The sequence below is a fragment of the Canis lupus genome, chromosome 25 (genome assembly GCF_011100685.1).
Source record: "Canis lupus familiaris isolate Mischka breed German Shepherd chromosome 25, alternate assembly UU_Cfam_GSD_1.0, whole genome shotgun sequence".
Taxonomy (NCBI): domain Eukaryota; kingdom Metazoa; phylum Chordata; class Mammalia; order Carnivora; family Canidae; genus Canis; species Canis lupus.
The window spans coordinates 40012178-40027655 of NC_049246.1; the positions used below are offsets into that span (position 1 = coordinate 40012178).

Below are 15478 nucleotides of genomic sequence, written 5' to 3' on the forward strand. Positions count from 1 at the left end.
GCAGACTACACACTGAGCATAGAGCCCATGTGGGGTTTGGTTCTAGGACCCCAAAAGTCAAAATCAAGAGTTGGTTGCTCAACCGACTATGCCACCCATTCGCCCCTAGGTGTTCTTTTCTTTTCCCAAAGCTTCAGTTACTGCTTATATGCCAACAACTTCCAGATTTATCTCCACAGCTCAGATCTCTTTTTAAGCTTCTGATATTATATATAACCTACTCAAGGACATCCCAAATACAGCATGTACAAAACTGAATTCATAATACCTTTCTACCTCCCTGACTTATTCCTCATCAAGTATTGTCAATAACCAAGTCCTCTGTATTTCTTAAGTTTTTTTTTTTTTTTTTTTTAATTCATGAGAGGCATATAAAGGCAGAGAAATAGCAGACAGAGAAGTCCCAGATGCAGAACTCGATCCCAGGATCCCGGGATCACAAACTGAGCCAAAGTCAGATGCTCAACCACTGAGCCACCCAGGCGTCCAATAACTGAGTCCTCTTGATGCTGATTCAAAACATGGCTCACATTCTTCCACTTCCTTCCATGTGCACTAGTCTGAGCCAGTGCTGTCTGTGCCCAGAAGGTAGGTGAAGATGGAGAAAGAAGAGCCAGATCACATAGAGCCTTTTAGGCCAGTCAAAGCACTTTTGTTTTTCTCTGAGATGGGACCATTAGAGGGTTTTGGGCAGCAGAGTAACATAATTTAGCTTTCTAAAGGATCATTTGGGCTGCTGTGTTGAGAATGGTCTGTAAGGTAGCATAGTGGGTTGAGTGGTGACTCCCAAAAGACCCCATCCGAATGTGACCATATCTGGAGGAAGAACCTTTGCAGATGTAATTAAGTTAACAATCTCAAGATGGTGGACCCCAAACCCAATGACAGATCAGTCAATTGCATCACTCCAGGCAAGAGAGGCCACAACTCCCATCAGGTGCCTTGGAGGAGATGCAAAGAGGTCAGCTTCTGAGTACGTTTTGAAGGTGGTCCAGAAGGATTTTTTGACAGAATAGTTGTGATGGTAAGAGAAAGAAGAGAGAGAGGGGACTAAGGTTTTGGCTGAGGGCACTGGGAAGTTGGAATTTCCATTAACCTGAACATGCAGAGAGAACAGATTTGTAGGGAAAAAACAGTTCAGTCTTGGACCTGGAGAGAGCGAGAGGATAATGAAAGCTCCATGTAGAGACAGTGAGGAGGTGGTTTATATGAGGCCAGATGACAGTTGTGTTTGGAAATAGGTTTGCAAGCCACCAGCATGGCATAAATGGTATTTATATTCCTGAAGCTGGATGGAATCTCCAAGGAAGTGAGTGTAAATAGAGAAAAGGATCAAGGACCCAGTGCCTGCGTGTCCAACATGAAGCATGGAGAGAAAAGAAGATACCAGCAAAGGAAAGTGAGAAGAAGGGACCAGCAAAATGGGGAGAAAATGGAGAAGAGACAGTGGCTCCTTGGAGATAAGTCCAGGAGGAAGGAGTACTCAGCTGTGCCAGATGCCTCTTGTAGTCCTTGTGGGCTGAGAAATGGGTCCTGGATTCAGCAAGGCCAACGTCAGGATTGACCTTGGTAACAGCTGCTTCAGGAAATGAACAGTTGCTGGTGCCATATAGATTCCACTTTTGTCTCTTGTTCCATCAGAGTTAGAACAGGGGTCCTGTGCTTTTAAAGGCTTGAGTTTCTTAACCCCCACCTCTACCCCTGATAATTAATGAAAAGGAACATGATAATTGACATCGGCTGCATTACTACTACCAGACTCCCCAGCCTTAGATATTGTTAAATAAACAAACCCCTGATGTTACTCATCCTGGAGCTATAGTGAGTTGCCCATATGAGACGCAAACTTCATCACAAAGCAGTTTTTTGCCTTTGACTTAGACCATCTGGCCTTGAGAATTATGAAATTGGTCTCTTCTCTGCCTATAATACCTGACTATATATGGATAGGTTCTCCTAGGAGGGGCTTGTCAGTAATTCTAGAGCAGCATCGTACAATAGAACTTTCTGCAATGATGGACATGATCTGTGTCTTCCATGTCCAGTGTAGTAGCCACTAGCTACATGTGCTAAGCCCTGCAAATGTACAGTAGTTCCCTTTAACCTTGAGGGGTGGATGTCTGAGACCACAGGTAGTACCAAACCCTGCATGTTTTTTCCTATACATACATACCTATGGTAAAGTTTAATTTAGAAATTAGGCACAGTAAGAGATGAACAGCAATAGTAATTTAGAAGGATTGCGACAATAGACTACAGTACAAAGCCAAGTGAATGTGGTCTCTCTCTCTCAAAATATCATACTCAGCCTTCTTGTGATGATGCAAGATGATAAGATGCCTATAAGATGAGGTGAAGTAGAATGATGTGATGTAGCCTTGGTCTACTGTTGACCTCATGACAATACATGGTTAACAGCAGAAGCAAAACTATGGATAAGTGGGGCTGCTGTAGTTAATACAACTGAGCAACTGAATTTTTATTTTACTTAATCTGAATCCATTTAAATGTAAATAGCCACATGTGGTTAGTGGCCATTGTCCTAATGCAGTAGAGCACAGTTTCTCAAAGTGTGTCCTGGGACTTGTTAGAAATAGAAATTCTCAGACGCTAAGCAGAATGCCCCATTCCCAGAGTTCCTGAATTAGCAGGTCTGGAATGGGGTCTGAGAATTTGCTTTTCTAACAAGTTCCCAGATGATGCTTTGATACTGCTCTGGAAATCACTTTGAGAAGGTGATGTAGAAGATGGATCACCTCTTTATGAGGCCCCCAGGTCCCCAAGAATGAATCCCATGCATGCCACATAACTAATATTTTAAGTCAGGACATCCCAAATGTACCCTCTGCACTCCACGAAAATCTTTCTAGCTACTTTCTCATGAACTAGTAACAATTAGTTCCTGGCTCACAGAAGGGATCCTAAGTGTTTTTTGAATTACTAAAGAGATTTATATCCTTAGCATGGGTAAAGTGTCTAAAGTTAAGAACACTTATCCTGCCTATGACTTGCTGCATATGATCACTTTATGGCATTCATGATGACCTGTTAGTATACTTCTACTTTTGCAACCTATAATTCTGCAGCTTGTTTTAGGAGAAGCCATTGTTGGCATAATTGCTCACTCTGTATTTTGATAAATTTTAATTGTTACAATGCTGAGAAGGCAATTTTTGATAAGTATAGTATGCCCCCTGCAGGGGGCTCATTTGGAAATGTGTCTGTGAGAGCTTTTTTGTTGTCACATTGACAGGGTAAAAGTAGAAAGGTTGTAATCATCATTCAGTGCCTCAGGCTCAGGAGTGTTAACTGTCCTGCTTGCAGAGGATTGTCCTGTCCAGTGAGGAGAAACCAGCAACCTGTTCATAGGTGACAGAAATATCTCCTTGGTGAAATCATCACCTGTAAGGCTATGACCCTCCCTTTGCTTGTCCTATTTCCCGTGAGCACGTAATCAGGTTTACTTATTTCACAGGAGGATGGAGCACTATCTCTTCTGCTTTTGCATTATATAATTTAATTCTCCCAGCGAATATTTATTCATATGTAAGGCTAAGTGCTATGTGCCTTGCAGAGATGTCTGAAGCCCAGACCTGCCTGCAAAGAACTTATAGAACCAGCAGTGAGTTATAGAAATGGCTTAAGAATCATAAAATGATAGGAACAGAGAGGAAGAGTTACCTGGCAAATTACTCAAGTTTCAACCAGAGAAATAACCAGTGAGAGACATTTGTTAGGAGATTCGTTGCAAGGAATTGGCTTATGCAATTGAAGGCGCTAAACAGGCAAGTCTGAAATCTGTAGAGCATGCCTGCAGGGCTGGTGGACTGAAATTCTCAGGCATGTGTGAAAGCTGCAATCTGAAGGTGGAATTTATTTTTTCAAGGAAATCTCAGCTCTGGTTTTAGAGCCTTTCTGGATTAGTCCCACCCAGATTATCTAGAACAATCTCCTTTAAAGTCAACTGATTATAGACTTTAATCATGTCTTGAATACCTTCACAACAGCATCCCAGGTAGTGCTTGATTGAGTAACTGCAGACCGCACCTGGGCCCAGTTGACACATTAAAAAAAAGACCATCACACTAGAGACTGAGTGTTCAAGGATCATATCTTGAAATGTGTGGCATTTGTTCCAGTCCTTAAAGAGTGGAAATTCTCAGATGTGTGACTAAAGAGAATAGGTCTTCCAGAGAGTATTAAATATTAATAAAAATGAATTGGGGTACCTGGGTGGCTCAGTCAGTTGAACATCTGACTCTTGATTTAAGCTCAGGTCATGATCCTCAGGGTCATGAGATTCAGCCCCATGATGGGCTCCACACCCAGTGTGGAGCCTATTTGAGATTCTCTGTCTCCCTTTACCCCTTTTCATCCCCTCTCTGCTCTCACTCTTTCTCTAAAATAAAAATAAATAAAAGTAAACAGTAAAAGATACCAAGACAGGAATGTACAGTTGGTGTTAGCACACTGGCTAGTAGGTGCTCTACAACCTTTCTCTGAACCTGATCTCTGTTTCCTTATCTAAAAATTGGGTTGAATACTCCTCATGACTGTTCCCTAGGGAGGAATGAGATGATATTTGAGGGTACATTTTGGAATCAGTAAACACTATGAATGTTAGGGTATTTCACAGTGGTGGTGGTGGTAGTATTTGCATATGAAGTTTGGTAACAAAGCAAAAAACAAACAAAAGTCACACTCAAAAAAGGCTAGACAGGTAAAACAGAGCCTGATTGTTGTGGGCTTTGCCTAAAATTAGCATCTTTAATTTGGGGAAGGGGAGAAGGTATTCTCTAAAGTTTGTTCCAAATGGATTGAAAGGAAATAATACCTCTGTATACATAGCCATGCCCATTGTCAAAAAGATACAGTCACCATTTGCTCTGGGCCTAAGACGACTCAACATTTTTTTACAGAAGCGGACCTCTATTTTTGATGCAATATTGGGGGTGAAGGAGAGTCATTTACTATAAACTTATTGAATACTTTGCCTAAATAAGGAAAAAAGAATTAAGCCATTTCCAAGAAAGTTGTTCCAAGTTTCTTAGGTAATGGCTCTTGTAGCCAATTGACTCAGTCACCAAAGAAAGCTCCAGAAAGGGACGCTACAGTGAGTACAGTTTGACACACTTTTTTCTCCTTTTTCCAGAGCTGTGCTCTACAAACCAAGCTAATTTTGCCAAGCAAGTTCCCCCCTAATTGTTCAAGCCATATGCATTTTGAAGGAAATTTAATCCATATGTTCCTGAGTCACTTACGCCTAAGTCATTAAAATGTTATTTTGTAAATGTGATTTCATGTTTGAAGTCGTAGTAAAGTATTTTTAGGAGATTTTCCTTCTTCATAACGCTAAATTTTTCTTGGTTTGTTTTCTTGTTTTATTTAAACACACTGCACATCATCTTAACACATCCTGTGGTGAGACACAAAGGGGATCTCGAAGCCAGAAGGACGGTCTAGTCTAACACATTCGAAGCAGCCAGTTTTCTCTTCACACGAGTCTACAAATGTTTTCCTCCTTCAGTGTCTTCTCTTGTGTCCTGGGCTGCTTTGAACCTGGTCATATCCCACCCTAGCCCTCACCCACACTGCTCCCCAAACGGGTGCCCATGAGAAAGAAGGGGGAAACCAGACAGCCTCTTACGATATATTTCTAAGCTCTGCTGCGTTATCCTTTCTTTCTGAAACTGAGTTCATTTTCCCCTTATATCTACTAGCACTGCCAGCTGGGAGGATTTAGGTGTTTCATAAAATGTCTACAAGAGAGAAATAAAATTGAATTTAGGAGCAGTATGGCTTTTCATTCTTAGGGCAAATAAGTGGTGGTGTCTGCTTAGGACTGAAGCCAACTGAAAAATAGTTTCATGTTTTTCCCCAAAAAAAGCTTTTTTTTTTTTTTTTTTTTTAAACCCCTGTCTCTTTGAAGTCTTGTGATATGGACCAAGATTGGTCTGTGCATGAAGCATCCTAGTTTATGTGTGTCTGTCCATCAGCAACATCTGTTGGCTACAAAAGGGCACCAGAGAGGCCTTATTTTTAGGGTTCGGTAGAGATTTGTCTGTTCTGAGTACCAATTCTTCATAGGCAGCAGGTGCACAGCATCAAACATAGTAAGAGACATTTATCACCCAGAGGTCCCAAGATTTAAGGAGTTAAAACTTTACATGTCATCAGTTTGAACTTGTGAAATACTTTCCCATCTTCTTGTTTGTTTTTAACTCAATCCCCAAAACTGCCCTGAAGGCAGTGGTTTATGGCTTTGGGTCAGTTGTTTTTTTCATAAGGAAACTGAGGTTCAGAGAAGTTACTTTCTCAGATCTTTCACAAGGAGGTGGTGGTTGTTGGTATGTGCCTCTGACCCCACTAGATTATAAGCTGTATGAAAGGAGAGATGTTCTATCCATCATGTGGGGATGTTTGAGGACCTTTGTGGGCTTTTACCTTTTGGAGCCCTACTTTGTGTCATTTCAAATGTGTTAAAACATTTGACTCTGTGCCTTTTTTTTAATCCAAGGTGCTGAATTTTCATTTTTCTTGAAAGTTCTAGGTTCTGTTAGCAAGTGACCCACTAAACATGGCAGAAAGCTAGAGAGAGAGAGAGAGAGCCCCTTCCTTATGAAAGAAAGAAATACAAAGGGACTAAATGAGGAAGGGAGAAACTAGGATTATCTAAAGAGCCATCCTTTCTTCCTCAAACCTGATTTCACCCCAGAAAAGGGGATCCATTCTTATGTGAATGGTTACTGGGAATACTTGTTCCTCATGGACCTCTTTGGAGGCCTCCTACTCTGCTTCCTCCTATGCTTTGCCATTTTCCTAGAACTATCCCCAGTGGGAGATTGGTATTTATTTAGAGTAAAGCTCCATTGCCTTGGGAGTATTTCTCAGAGCAGTTCCTAAATGTCACCTCTCCCACTGACTCTTTCTTCCCTGCCCAGCCCCCTTCAGCAAGAACTCTTCTAATATTTTATATTTGAGTTGTTTTCTTTTTTAGAGAAGGTGGTAAATTAGACCATGAGGAAATCAGCCCTAAAAGTTCTAGAGATTGTCTTTCTTGAAAACACCAGGTCTGTTGTGATTGTCATCATCATTGCCATCAGGAGTGAAAACCGAATGGGAAGAAGGCTTAGCTGCTCCGTTCATGGACAGAATTGCCACTGATCGTATCCGCCTCCAGCATTTCTGTGAGCCTTAGAACCGTTCTCAGGCCAATAGAGTATCCTGTCCTAAAATCATAATCCTGACTGTTGACCCATCCAGCTGTTCCCTATTGAGAGTCCCCTTTTCTCTTCAGGGGAACCATCAGGTAGAATGGCTGCTGGGCATGTACTGGACCTGAGGGCTTGCAGGGTCTGTGGGGAGGCCTCCTCACAGCCTCGCCATGCTCTGGCATCCTTCCCCAGTATCCGAGGCCTTGAGGAGTGGCCAGAGTCAAAGATGCCATTTACACGGCACTGGGTGTAACAATCTGAATAAATAGTTTGGATTCCTACCGTTGTACGCCCAACACTCGAAAGTTCTAAACATACTTTGCTGTCAAATATAGGTCTGAAGTGTGGTTTGAAATCAGCTGCACCGTGTGCTCGCCATTAAACCAGGTTGGTGGGGAGTGGTTAGTTGAGGAACACAGAACTCTTTGAGGGGAGTTTAACTGCCCATCAACTGCATGTTTGAGTGTTTGTGGCCCAACATCAAAGAGAAGCTAGTGTTCTAACGGAGTTGGGTTATGTGTTATGTGAGCAAGAGTGGCAATGCCTTGTGGCCATCCGAGCCATTGGAGTGACCCCTTTTGCTGGAAGCCTTGTTGGAGCACATATATTGTTGGAGCGCTGACTCATAGGCATGTGTGTAGTCAGTAGGAATGTGTAGTCAGTAAGTTCTAGTTCCAGAGTTACTGCAGGCTTACTGAGGGACCTGGGAAAGTCTTCTTAGCTTTTCTGAACTGTTTCAGGATCTGTGAGACCAGGGGATGTCTAGGTGGCCTTGTTAGCTTTAGAAATTCTATGTATGTTTAATATTGGTTGTAGTGCACAGGTCTCATGGATGTGAATATATGTACTCATTTACACCATATATCCGTGTTCATCTTAGGTTTACATGGGCTCCTAAGAGAAGAGACTACCTTATTTGTCCTTAATCTAGAATGGTGCCTGACACACAGGTGGTGTTTTCAGGTAATGGTCATCATATAAATTAAGGAAAGCAGGGGAGGCAACTTGCTGACATTTCAGGCAGCCTCAGAAACTCTCGGGGAATTAGAAATTACAAACTATAAACCGAAATCAAGGAGATCAGAGAGATGAGAAGGAGCAAACTAGCTGTTTGCTCTCCTGGCTGTTACCGGCTGGTCAGGCACGCTCCCTTTCATCCATCACTGTGAGAGAGTCCTAGCACATGATGCACGTTCAGTGCCTCACTCCACACCTGACACACCATAGGCACACAACAGTGTCAGCTATCACCAGTAGGAAGAAGAAGGTGAGTTTCCTAGTTTGCCAAAGGTTATCAGACGAGGTGGATCATCACGCAGTAGAACCGCAATTTGAGAGCACGTTGACTTTCCACCAAATTTTCCTGGAGTTAACATTTGACTCCCAGGACCTTTTCAGTGTCAGGCCCTGGAACGGCGGGTCTCTGGGTGCAGTGGTGAGCGTAGGCTGTGGATGTGATTCAGCTGAGCCAGGGCCTGGCCCCACGGTGTTGTGTGTTGCTTTTTTTGAGTCCCGAAGATCCAGGTGGTGACAGCTGTCAGGTCTCTTGTTGGTTAATAAAGACGTACAGAAGGGACATCTGGCTGTTTGATTCTTCTATTTAGTTGAAAAATAAATAGAAGTTTACCCCGGAAGTGACATGCATAGGGATTTCCTTCCAGGCATGAGGATACTCTTAATGACTGGTACCCATCACTGAGGGCAAGGTGGGGGCCTGCTCCCAGCAGTGAGTGACCCATCATGGCAGTGGTGACAAGGGCATTGTCCTGTAATTGGAGTTGCTCCCGGAGGGTCCCTGGCCTTGCAGGTAGGTGATGTGATGCCCCCTTTACCATTTTTAGGCCATACATCTCTTCAGACTGGGCTCCCGTGGCACAGATGAGGCCTGGGTCGGCTGGTCTGATGGCTACATATGGACCAACATCAATGCCAGCTGCCCCAACTCCTTCACTGCTGTGACCCTGTGGAGGGCAGGGGGGGAAATCGGGTCTCATAGTGTGTGTGTGGGGGGGAGTTGTGTTTTTAAAGCTGCAGCTTATTCCTTTCCTTTAATTGGCAGTTCCATTTCTAACACATGAGCCTTCAGACCCAGGCTTTTGTGGGGTCTCCGAGGGATTAATGTGGTGCCAGGAGGATAAAAGAGCATAAGGAGAAATGCTTTTTGACAGGACCAAGTGGAGTAGATGCCCCTGAGGCCCTCACTCAGGAGTGGTCATCTCCTTGAGGAAGGGCCCTTCCTCCTGGAGTGAGCCAGTTCTTGATTTTCCTGACACTTTCTCATTTCCCCTCGGAGCCCTCAGAAGCCAGGCCAATCCCAGCTAGATAGCAGAAACTGTTGGTTAATCTCTTTCTCTCTCTTTTTTATTTTTAAGAATTTATTTTTTTGAGAGAGAGAGCACGAGAGTGAGCATGATGGGGTGGGCTGGAGAGGGAAAAGCAGACTCCCCGCTCAGCGAGGAGCCCAACATGGGGCTTGATCCCAGGACCTTGAGATCATGACCTTGAGCCGAAGGCAGACACTCAACCGACTGAGCCACCCGGGCTCTTAATGAAAGGCGGCAGTTTGGTGCAGAACAGGGAAGTCTGCTTGGATGCAAAGACACCGTCCAGCGTTGCCTAGTGCAGAAGGGCATGGACATGGGTGTATTTCTACACAAAGAAGGAGTCCTTGAAAATCTATTAGGCTTAGAATTTTCAACAATGATCTAAACATAGACTCCTCAACTATTGCCTTTTATCCAAGCACATTAAAAGTTGAGGTGATGCCTATAGAAACTACATATGATTTAGCAAATAGTTAAGAAGAGATCGCCATACACACAAGTCAAGTTCCGCCTCTGCCCACAGGAAGCAAGAGCTGAAAACGCGCCCCCGAGGGCTCCGCTGAGTGCGTCTGGCTGCAGGAGTAAAGCTGACGGAAGCCGAGGTGCTGTGTTCCTTCTCTAGGTCTGAGCAACGGAGAAAATACGAGAGCAGTCCCACTAGTGGGCTCAGTTCAAGTAGTCAGCCTTTCTGCCTCCACTGGCATGGCCCACCTGACTGGTTACAAGTCTCGATTCTTTGGAGACCAGGTGTGGATTGGAGCAAGGATGTGACCTCCTGAGCCTTTGGCACGAGGGACACTGTGAGGTGTGATAGAACTGGCCGCTGTCCCCTGGGGGCCAGCCCAAACATAGTTTCCAGGCAGGGCCTGCAGGGGCAGCCTGTGCCCTCTGCTCATCCTGGATCTTGGACATAATCCCCCCCCCCCCCCCGCCCACTTATTAGGCAAGAGAAACAAGGATGCCTAGTCATTGACTTCCTAACTGCAGCCACTGCGGCGAGCAAGGGATGGGCATGTCCTCAGATCGTGATGATTTGTCAGGAATTACTAAGACCCACACCCACCCCACCCCAGCCTCACCACACCCCTGAAGCCCCTTCTTTGATAATGGCATCCTCACTGGTGCAGAATGTGCTCAGATTGAGTGCCACCTCCACTTAAGCTCTTCTAGAACATTCTTCTCCCTGAAAGGAGGTGAAAAGGAACTGGTCTGAATTCATAGATCATGTTACCGTCTCATTTTGGAGGGAGGGGAGAAGCGAGGATGAGTAGTCGCCTGGTTCTTCGGTGTTGCTTGGTACAGGAACCGCAGGCCCGGAGCTCCAGGTAGCCGGCTGTGGGGTGTCTGGGGCGGGGACTTCTGGCCCGGGGCGTGCAAGCAGCGGCAGCGGCGGTGAGCCTCACTGACCATGATGTCATTCTTGTGATTTTGTTTCCACCTGGTGGTACTGCATAGAGAAAACTTGCAGCTCCGTTCATGCAGCCACCCCACCTCCTGCCCCTTAAAGAGGAGGCATTGTCTTATTCTAAGGGCCCCCAAAGCAGTAGGGCACCGGCACAAGGCCCCATGTTTGGTACAAGACACAGGTTCCTACAAACTGGACTCGGAAAACAAGCCACTGCTCTCCCGAGGCCCCTGTCTTGGGGGAAAAGGAGACTTTTGTGGTCATTTGGTTCTGCGCCTTTGTTTCTGAAATGAGGACCTCCAGGCACAGTGAGGCAAAGGGACCATCCTGAGAATGTGCATCTCTGCTTTCTCGGTTTGGACTTCTGTCCCCACTTCAGCTTGTGCCCCCTCCGTTTCGTTTTGCATTCAGTCGAGTCTTGCCTTTATGACTGCCTCCTCTTTTTTCTCTGTAAACATTAATATGAAGTATATTTGCTTTGCTTTTCAGCCTGGCCTGCCCTCTGTGTGTCCAAAATAGCCAGCTGGAATTCATGAGAATGTTATGTCTTCAGATGTTTATAATCCGAAAGAATCCCTTATGGTTTTTTTTTTTTTTTTTATAATAAAACTACTTGGATGTCGGTATTTTATGTTGGAAAGGCGAGCCAAGTTCACAATGCAGCAATTACAATGCAATGCATTATGTATAATTTGTAGCGCGCCCCAGGAGCAATGGTAAACCGTGAAATGCCGTCCCGGCCTCACAGCATAATTAGCAGGATCAAACGCTGTGCAGAGAGAAGCACAATAGTTGTCGGCCGAGGTCAATAAAAGTAAGGAAAAGTTCTGATAAAAGCAGTACACCCCAAATTATATAAAGAGCAGCCCCTATATCAGGCTGCAAATATGTCAAAAGCCTTCACTGCTAATTGAAGAAACCTTTTGAGGTTTAACAGCTCATAAATTTGCACTGGGAATGCCCTATTGTTCTGGGGTTATAAGTCTTGTCTTTGAAATTTAACAGTTGTACTTTTATATTGCATTCCTCCAAGAGTACCATTGTAAACATGAAGGGTTTGCATTTTAACATAAATTTGAACAATGTGGTTTTAAAAGGGCTCGCCACATCAAAGGGAGGCTGTTTGGGCATGTTTTATAAATTCTTTTTTTTTCTATAGTATTTAAAGCTACAAATGACTCATAGAAGTCTGTTCCATTTTTATCAGTCATGTTGGTATAGTGTCCTCATTGGGGCTTTTTAACTGTCCTTATTTTTTCTAACCTAAGAGCATCTGAAAACAGGTCTAGGCCTTTTGCCAAGTCAGTTGCCCTTAATCTACTATCCTCAGACCCGTAGAAACAGTTCTAGAAACGTGGTTATACTTGGTCTAAATAGCAACAAGTTCTGTGCCTTTTCATGGTCTTTTTTTTTTTTTTTCCTCAGCTCAGAATATCCAATGTATCAACTTGCAATTTCTTCTTTTTTCATGTACCAATTACGGCCCCTCCCATACCCTCATAGCCTCCCATTTAAAAAAAAAAAAAAAAAAAACCCACAAATTTTTTTGCTGAGCCACTGGTTAAAGTGAAGAAAGTTGGATTTTAAAGGGAGAGATGTGGGTGCTGGTGTCCAGAGCAACCTGGTGGTGTACAGAGAAAGAACACTAAGCTTAGATACAACCCCTGGTATCCAGGCCATATTATTTGCTGGCTCTGAAACCTCAGAACACTAAGCTTAGATCCAACCCCTGGTATCCAGGCCATATCATATGCTGGCTCTGAAACCTCAGAAAATCACACACCTTCTGGAACCCCAGTTTGGCCATCTATAAAATGAGGACAATAGTTACTACGCTGCCCCTCTGTCCCTCCTTCCCTCTCAGTCATGCATCTGTTTATTTATTTATTCATCCTTAGAGAAAGTGAACACAACCCCTCACTCCTCTTACCCACAGAGCTCATAGCCCAATGAGGATGCACATTCCTGAAATAATGAGTCCTGTCAAATTAGCAATGGGGGCGCCATGTGCTTTGAAGGAAGGGGACATGCTCCCATGAGAGCCCAGGGCAGAGGACCTCACGGAGGGTTCAGGGGATACAGTCCCTTTCCTGAGGATCCAGTGTTTGTGCTGGTTGTTGGAAAAGGATAAGTAGTGAGTGGGAAGGGATGGAAGGCAGGTGTCCTGGGCTGGGTACAAATTTTGATGTTTATACTTAAAGAAAAGGAAGCCCTGGGCAGGCAGAGGATGAACTGGATCAGGTGCATGTTTTCCAAAAGCTCTCCCACAAGTGTGTGGGGAATGGCCTGCAGGAAGGCCAGAGAGAATGTGAGGAGATCATCTAGGGGCTCAGATGCCAGTCCAGGCTCCCAAAACAGGTGCTCAGGCAGGGGTGGTGATGGGGCAAATGGAGAGAAATGGATGAGTTCGAGAACCATTCAGATTAAAATGACAGGGTTTGGTGATGTGTCACAGAGGGCCAGGTGAGAAGAGGGAGATGTCCAGGGTGACTAGGGTCTGGGTATGTGTGATTAACTGGCTGTATGGAGGGAACATTCCCAGGATGGGGCTGCCTGGAAGGGGGTTATTAGTAAAATAACAGGTACTACTTACTCTCGATGGTTTGGGGCCTGGCGCTGACAGCCTCTGATTCGTTCACTTCTGAGCACATCTACGAAGCCGATTTCTGCAGTTCACAGATAACAAGTCAGAGGTCGGTGAGGAGGGTAACATGTCCAAGGGCGCAGGACAAGGAGCAGGGGTGGTATTCAAACTCAGGTCCATCTGGCTCCGGGAAACCCTTCCCTTGCACTGTCCCCAGCAGAGCCAGGGAGCAGAAGGGCACTTTTGTAAGACACCAGTGTCCACTCCAGGTTTGACAAGGGAGGTGGTGTGGGTTATGCAGGATGAAATGAGCCTAAAAGAGAAAATAAAGAAGCCGAGTGTTAGGAACAGACAGTGGAGGGACCTGGCTTCTCTTTCTGCTGCTGTAGCCGCATCAGCTGGAAAACCACTTACCCTCCCTATGCTGCTGTCTCCCATCTCCAACATGAGCCGATTGGATGCAACCATCCCAAGTGACCCCCCTCCTTGCTCGGAAAACCCATGATTTTTGTGGTGGACTAGACACATCTCATTCAGAATCTCCTGTCCACACTCGATCAAAACGTCAGAGCTTCCTTAAAACCATAGACTGGCCTTCCCGTAGGAGCTTTTAATCTGTCCGTAGCACACACTGAGATACGTCCAGAGAGGAGGCTCAGAAAGCAACATACTCCCTCCCTTCACTTACATCCATTTTCCAGGATAATTTTAGACTCCTCACTTGGCACTTCAAGTTCAGAAAGTTTAGTCCCGTGGTCTCCCTTAGTGTTCATAAAGTAAGTTTTATTCTGCTAGAAATTATTAACAAACCTGTAAGAATAAGTCACTGTTTGTTGTTACTGAGTACCTCTCCACAGCAAAGGCCGTTATAGAATCCTTTCAGAGCAAATTCTAGGTCAGCTGGAGGCAGCCCTTCCAGGGGTGTGAGAACAGTCTGAGAAAGCCCCCCAGGCCTTCCCGAGGCTGGGTGGGGAGGGCTCATGTAGTAGAGATGTTTCGGTCATGGGGCGTGTGTGTGAGACAGATAGAGAAAGTGTGTGTGTCACACACACACACACACACACACACACACACACACATGCTCTCTAATGGGGCACATGATCAGAATGCAGTGTGGATGGCAGTGAGTTGACCAGACCTAAAAGAACACTCAAGAAAGTGGCACTTAGGCTCAGGCTTAGGCTAAATACCATCGAATACAGAAGAAGCAAGCATGTTTTTTAAACAACCATCGTACTTGTGGGCTAGCTTATCACATCCCAGAAATCCGCAAGTGCCACAGCTCAAGGTGGACCCTGACCCACACAAAGACTTTCTCGGCTCTAACATGGAGAGCAAGGCTCCTGCCCATTTGTGTACCCCCCACCGCCCACAGCCTCTCTCAGCCACTCATCTCATGGGACTTATCCACAGAGAAAGTCTCAAAGGTTGTGCTGTCCTCACCTTCCTGGTGTGGACACCTTGGTAGAGGAGCCCACCCCAATTTTCTGAGCCGCCAACTGTCACCATTCACAATTCTTGGCCGTCATACTTTGGACAAGGGTGTCTCATCCTTCTTTCCCTATTCCCACCTCCTCCCTCTCTTGCCCCCCCCCACCCTTTTTTTTTAAACCATCTGGCTCTAGTGTTCACGTTTTCTTGTTTGCTCGTGGCTGGGTGCAGAGCTTATTTCCCTGGGAGGCCCCCAGCCTGCCCCTGCCCACCCACACACTTCGGACCCACCATGGCACACCCCGTGACAGGGCTTCTCAGAGTGTTTTGTCTTCCCCTCGCCCCACCTGCCATGAAAGGAAGCAGGCAGGCTTTCAGCTTTCGTGAGAGCTTTGAATCACGATGTTCCCCTTGGCCATCAAAAATCTCAGGGACAGCTTCCTAGGTCAGGGATTGTTTTTCAGTTCTGTCTTGATATCAGTATCTCTGGACATGCGGTTATGCACTAATCAGGCCTATG

General features: G+C 45.2%; 1 protein-coding gene and 1 long non-coding RNA gene across 19 annotated transcripts in view; one reads left to right on the forward strand and one right to left on the reverse strand.

Annotated features, from left to right (window-relative positions):
* The window catches only part of RHBDD1 (rhomboid domain containing 1), a 125008-nt gene that overhangs the window by 94112 nt on the left and 15418 nt on the right, over positions 1–15478 (forward strand). The window lies entirely within an intron of this gene.
* LOC102157244 lies at positions 10618–14438 on the reverse strand. Of its 2 annotated transcripts, none has more exons than XR_005378757.1 (3): positions 14338–14438; positions 13537–13840; positions 10618–11712 (listed from the first exon to the last, which is right to left on the reverse strand). It is a non-coding gene; the product is annotated as an uncharacterized LOC102157244 (long non-coding RNA). The 2 variants fall into 2 exon arrangements; XR_005378756.1 differs by lacking the exon at positions 14338–14438 and adding an exon at positions 14216–14306.